Source organism: Chrysochloris asiatica, unplaced genomic scaffold, assembly GCF_000296735.1.
Source record: "Chrysochloris asiatica unplaced genomic scaffold, ChrAsi1.0 scaffold00091, whole genome shotgun sequence".
Taxonomy (NCBI): Eukaryota; Metazoa; Chordata; class Mammalia; order Afrosoricida; family Chrysochloridae; genus Chrysochloris; species Chrysochloris asiatica.
Genome location: NW_006408609.1, coordinates 7630993 through 7637142, shown reverse-complemented (window position 1 = coordinate 7637142; position 6150 = coordinate 7630993). Strand labels below are relative to the sequence as shown.

General features: G+C 40.5%; 1 protein-coding gene across 1 annotated transcript in view; it reads left to right on the top strand.

The window, feature by feature from the left end:
- The window catches only part of HSPA13 (heat shock protein 70kDa family, member 13), a 36272-nt gene that overhangs the window by 16050 nt on the left and 14072 nt on the right, over positions 1-6150 (top strand). The window lies entirely within an intron of this gene.

Genomic DNA, 6150 nt, shown 5'->3' with positions numbered 1-6150 from the left:
AAAAATCTATCATGTGATTTCCAACATCCTTTATATTACCAAAGCCGTATTTTCCTACTACTTATCTTCCTCTTTGTTTCCAACCTTTACATTGTAATCACCAGTAATTATCAATACATCTTGATTGCATGTTTGATCAATTTCAGATGGAAGAAGCTGGTAGAATTCTTCTATTTCATCATTACTAGCTTTAGTGGTTGGTTAAAAATTTTTAATAATAGTTGTATTAACTTGTCTTCCTTGTTGTTGTGGTTAAGTGCTGTTGAGTTGGCTCTGACTCATAGTGACCCTGTATAGGGTTTCTGAGGAACAGCTAGTGGGTTTGAACTGCCGACCTTGAGGTTTGCAGTACAGTCCTGATCCTACAGCACCACACGGGGAGTCCTGTCTTCCTTGCAGGTGCATGGATATTATCCTATCACAGACAGCATTATATTCCAAGAAAGACCTTGAAATGTTCTTTCTGATGATGAATGCAACACTATCCCTCTTCAATTTGTCATTTCTGGCAGAGTAAACCACGAGATTGTCAAATTCAAAATGGCCAATACCATTCCATTTCAGCTCACTAATACATAGCATATCGATGTTTATGTGTTCCATTTCAGTTTTGACAATATCTATATTTCCTAGATTTATACTTCTTATATTCTGTATTCTGATTATTAATGTATGTTTGAAGTTGTTTCTCCTCATTTTGAGTTGTGCCCCATCAACAATTGAAGGTCGTGAAAGCTTTACTCCATTCGTATTATCCAGATCAACTCTATTTTGAGGAGGCAGCTCTTTCCCAGTCATATTTTGTGTGCCTTCCAACTTGAGTGGCTCATTTTCTGACATTATATCTTACAGTATTCTGATTCTCTTCATCATGTTTCAATATTCAATATTCTGGTGCTATCTGATAGTGTTCTACTGCTATTCATAAGGTTTTCTGTGATTAAATATTCAGAAGTAATCTGTCTATTCTTCTATATAGTTTGTCTTCTTCTGGATTCTCAGTTGAAACTGTCCACCATGGGTGACCCTGATGCTATTTAAAATACCCATGGCATAGCTTCTGCAATCACTGTAACACTCAAACCATCACAGTATGACAAACTGAAAACAAGTGTTGGACTCACTACATATATCACTGAAATATTTTAGGAATTGTATCATATTTTTAAAAAAATTACAGAGGGTCATAGTAATGTTGGAGTCCTGGTGTAGTGCTGTGGGTTAATGTGCTGGACTACAAAGTCAGTTTGAAAGGCAAGGTCAGTGGTTCAAGTTAACTAGCTGTTCCTTGGAAACCCTATCTAGGGTCACTAAGAGTCAGAACTGATTTGATGGCACTTAACAACAAAATAGTAGTGTTGGACTCCTGGTATGGTGCTGTAGGTTCAGCAGTGGAATGGGAATCACAAGGTCAGCAGTTCAAACCCAGCAGCTGCTCCTTGGTAACCCTCTTTCAGGGTCACTATGTGTCAGAACTGACTCTACAACACTTAACAGCAATATAGTAGCATTATAAAAAAAGAAAAGATAGCTCTGCCTTAATTCCTCCCCCTAGTATAATGGCCTTTCACTCTGAGGTCAGGCTCTTGCTGTGGTGTCATAGGGTAAGCACTGGACTGCTAACTTTAAGGTTGGCTGTTCAAAGCTACTAGTTGCTTTGTCAAAACTCTGTATAGGGTCCTTATTAGTAGGAACCAAGTTGATGGCACTTAACAATAACAACAACTTTGAGATCATGTAATCATGTAATCCTCACTTAATTCTTGAACAAATCAAAACCTATTAGCAAGATGGCAGGAAGTATGGAAATGACCATTGCCTACTACAAATGACTAACAGTTTTTCCATAAATCTGGACTTAGTATATAGTCCTATTTTTTAGACTTCCACCTTAATGTTTTAAGATCTAGCAATTACAAGCTATCAGGTGGTCTGCTTGTAGTATGCTCTTGGTAATTCCCATCTCTTCACTCTAAAACACCTCACTGCAATTCACTGCTTCTTATTACTCCATTTGTCCACTTCCTGGCTTCTAGTTCCTCTTCAAAACACTGCTCAGACATATTTAAGCTTTCTCTTCAAAATAAAATTATACAGCCTTTATTCAATTCTGTTTTTGGCCTATGTTTATACTTTAATTATGGTAAATGACTGTTATTTTGACTTGTATCTGAAGTGAAGCAGATTTAATTTCCCTAGGCTCCTATTTCTCCTGATCTTTAACAGCAATAACGACAAATATGCCTTCAGGAATCATTATGTACCATCAGTGACCACAAAGTGAGAAAAATTAGGGCCATTATAGACTGTTGCTTTGTTGTACAGTGGCATCAGTTCAGACTCATAGTGACCCTGTATAGGATTTCCAAGGAGCAGCTAGTGGGTTTGAACTGCCAACCTTGTGGTAGCAGTTCAATGCTTATCCTATAGCACACACCACACCACACTAGCACTTGAAAAATACTTCATACTTCCATTAGCGATTCTGACCCATGGTGACTTCTATGTGTGCCAAAACAGAACTGTGCTCCACAGCGATCTCAATGGTTGGTTTTATGGAACTAGATGGCCAATCCTTTCTTCGGAAGCACCTCTAGGTTGACTAGAACTTCCATCCTTCTGGTTGGAGCTCAACACATTAATCATTTGCACCACAAAAATGATTTTCTTAGGTGCCCCACACGATCATTCCATGTTATAGGACTTGTCTATGAAGTTAACCACAGCCACTTGTTACTTGTGGTGGTTGTGAGCTGTGGAGTTAGTTACCACTCACAGAGATCCTATATAGGGGTTTCCAAGCTGTACATCTTTATGAGAGCAGAAAAACATCTTTCTCCTGCATAAAAGCTGGTAGATTCGAACTGATGATTTTGTGGTTAGCAGCCCAACTAGTAACTCACAACTAGGGCTTCTGGTTAATTAATTCAACTCAAAAGAAAGCTAGGGTTTTTGTTTTTTCTTTTTTAGGTTGTTGTTGTTAAGTGCTGTTGAGTCAGTTCCGACCCATAGCAACCCTGTATAGGGTTTCCTAGGAGCAGCTGGTGACCTTGAACCTGGAAAAATGTGACACTGCTTTCTTGGGTAAATCATATTGACAAATGATTGCTTGGATTTACTTTCCAAAACAAAAGCAGAGGTCTGAGGATCTCACTGGGATTTTAGGTTGTTTTCAGTGCACTGAGAAGGGACCTCCTTGTCAAAGGTTGGACTCTGGCAAATTAACCCTGCCATCACGGATCTCCCCCTCAAATGCACCATGGCTAGAGGCAGGAACTCTTTTGGGGAGGCTAGGGAGCTGTGAGTAAATGTTTTGCACTGCTAGGTTGGTTTGAACCGCAAGATTGACAGTTCAAGCTCACCAGCCACTCCTTGGAAACCCTAAACAGGGTCGCTATGAATTGGAAATGACTCAACGACACTTAACAACAAGAAGTGCTTTAAAGGAACCATCTAGAATTGAAATCCTATAGGAACACACTTTTAAAAGAAGGAAGTCTCGAATCCTGGTTGAATACTCAACCGAAAAAGTAATAACCCAAGGGTCCTCAACCTCATTGCACACCCCTTCTTGAAACAGACCAGGTTACAACTACACTTCCCAGAATGCCTAGAGGCGGGGTGGGATCTTTTTTTTTTTAAACTTAGGTTGGTTCGCGGCCCTTGTGATTTGATTCTCAACTCCAGTCCCTTGCTGTGACGCTCTCCTCTACCTGAGCGTGATTGGTTCGGTAGTCGTGGGAAGTCACTGGCGAGTAGTTGAATGAAGTCTTTCTGCCCCTCGGTCTCTCGGTACTTGAAGTCTGTCCTCTAGTCTGAGGCGTGCCTTCTCTGGCCGCTTCAGAGTAAACGGACAACATTTCCCAGAAGGCAGCAGGACTACCGGGTGGCATGGGGGTGGAGCCCCACGTCTAGTACAGTCATCCCAAGCTGTTTTGGTGGGATTGTGATGGCCGGAGAGATGACGATTTTAGGTTAGTGACTCTGAGCTCCATGAGGGTATTGCGGGCACTAGGGAGGTCTGGGGTGACCATAGAGGGAGGGAATGGTTGTCGTACTTTGTGGATCCAGCTGGCCCAGCTGCAGGGGGGCCAGTAAGATGACTTCGAAGCAATTGTTGGCTGTTCAAGAAGGGGGAGGGGGCCTTCCTAACAGGACTCAGGCTGGTTCAGGCCCAAGTATATGGCTTTCAGGGGCAACCAGCTGCATACATCCCAGGATCATCGGGTGTCGAGAAGCCTATTTCCCTAGAGAACACCGGTTTTGAATTATTGTTTTAATTGGGGCCGTGGGATACTGCAAAACGTACAGGTCTAGGACCCCGTTGTGGGTGGGGTGGGAAGCAGCACCAACACTCCAAACTGAGCTGCCTATGCGGTATTACAGGGAACCCAGCCCCTTTAATGTGTAGCTTACGCTCTTTTTACCAAACCAGGTTGGACCATACCCTTCCTGGCTAAGAAAGTGGCGAAATGCTTCTGAAATTTTGCCCATAGGAAGAATAAGAAAGTGGGGTTGGCGCTTGGTTTCTTTTTATTTTGTATTGAAGAGGGTGAGCTAAAGAAACACACACTCATACAAATTGTTGATGTTTGGGTTTTATGTAACATGGGTGGGCACAGGTGTATACCACAGCCCCTTGACACCAAGCAAGAGATTAATTGGAATGATACAGTGACTTCTTCCCCACCTTATATTTACAGTGTGTCTGACATTTGGTTATGTCAATTGTTTGATATTTGTTTATATCAATTGTTTTCTTTGTCTTTAGGTAATATTTGTTGGTTCCTTAAGTGGTGTAAACAGTTTGAGCTAGACTGCTAATCTGAAAATTGGCAATTCAAACCCTCCCAGGGGTACCACTGAAGAAAAGGCTGGAAGATCTGCTTCTGTTCAAATTAAAGCTAAGAAAGCCCCATGGAGCAGTTCTACTATGTAACACATGGGGTCCCAAGCCATGAGTTGGAATTGATTCAACCGCAACTAAAAACAACAGCAATCTTTGTTGAGCATCTGCTGTTTGTTAGGGACAGTTCCCTGGGCAAGGGATACACCTATGGGCAATATCTGCCTGCAAGGAGCTTGCATTCATGTTGCCATCAGAATAACTCATTTATAATTTTTCTTGCCGAAATATTACCACTGCAAAAGTTTGTCCTTAGTTCATATTTAAATACCTAAAAAGATAACTGGGTTCTGTTTTGAAGTAATAGTTTAATTTCTTTCAAAATTAAAATATTTTGTCCAAAATATATGTTTTATCCTTTTATAAGAAAAGGAGATAAGGGGATAAAGTTTTAGCCTTACATAGTTTTTCCTATGGCATTTTAATTAATAGAGTTTCTTTCTTTTCTAATTATGGAAAAAATATCTGAAAACATTTGCCAATTCAATGATTTTTTTTTTACCAAAAAAAAGTCAGTGGCATTGATTATATTCATAATGTTATGCAAACATCATAACATGTCCTTTTCTAAATTGTTCTACTACCATTAAGAGAAATTCAGTATCCTTCCATCCTTTTCTAAACTGTTATCCTACCATTAAGGGAAATTTAATATCCCTACCCTGATACTGAGTATGTGGCACTATAGGATAAGCACTGGACCACAAGGTCGGTTTGAATCACTAGGTCGGTGATTCACACTCACCCACCACTCCTTAGGGTCGCTATGAGTTGGAACCAACTCTTTGGAAGTTATCAGCAATAACTCTTTGATGAAGTACTTCTGGTAGTGTAGTGTGTTAAGAGTTGGGTTGCTAACTGCAAGGTTAGCAGTTGAATCTACCAGCTGCTCCATGGGAGAAAGATGAGGCTTTCTGCTCCCTTAAAGATTTACAGCCTGGGAAACCTTATGGAGGGTCACTGTGAGTCAGTTGACTCTATGGTACATTACCATGACCAAAACACCCCTGATGACCACTAAGAAACTTTGGTATCTGTACATTTGCACATGTCATATAAGTGAGATCTTACAGTTTGGGCCCTGAAGTTTCACCCTACTTCCGAGTTGTTCCTCTCAAACAGCATAGACTAACTACCCTCTGATTTTTCTGATGTTTCAAATTACTGTTGTCAATTTGATCCCATATAGATAGTTCTTGTAAAGAACATAATGCTCATGGCAGACTTTTTTTTTTTTTTTTTTT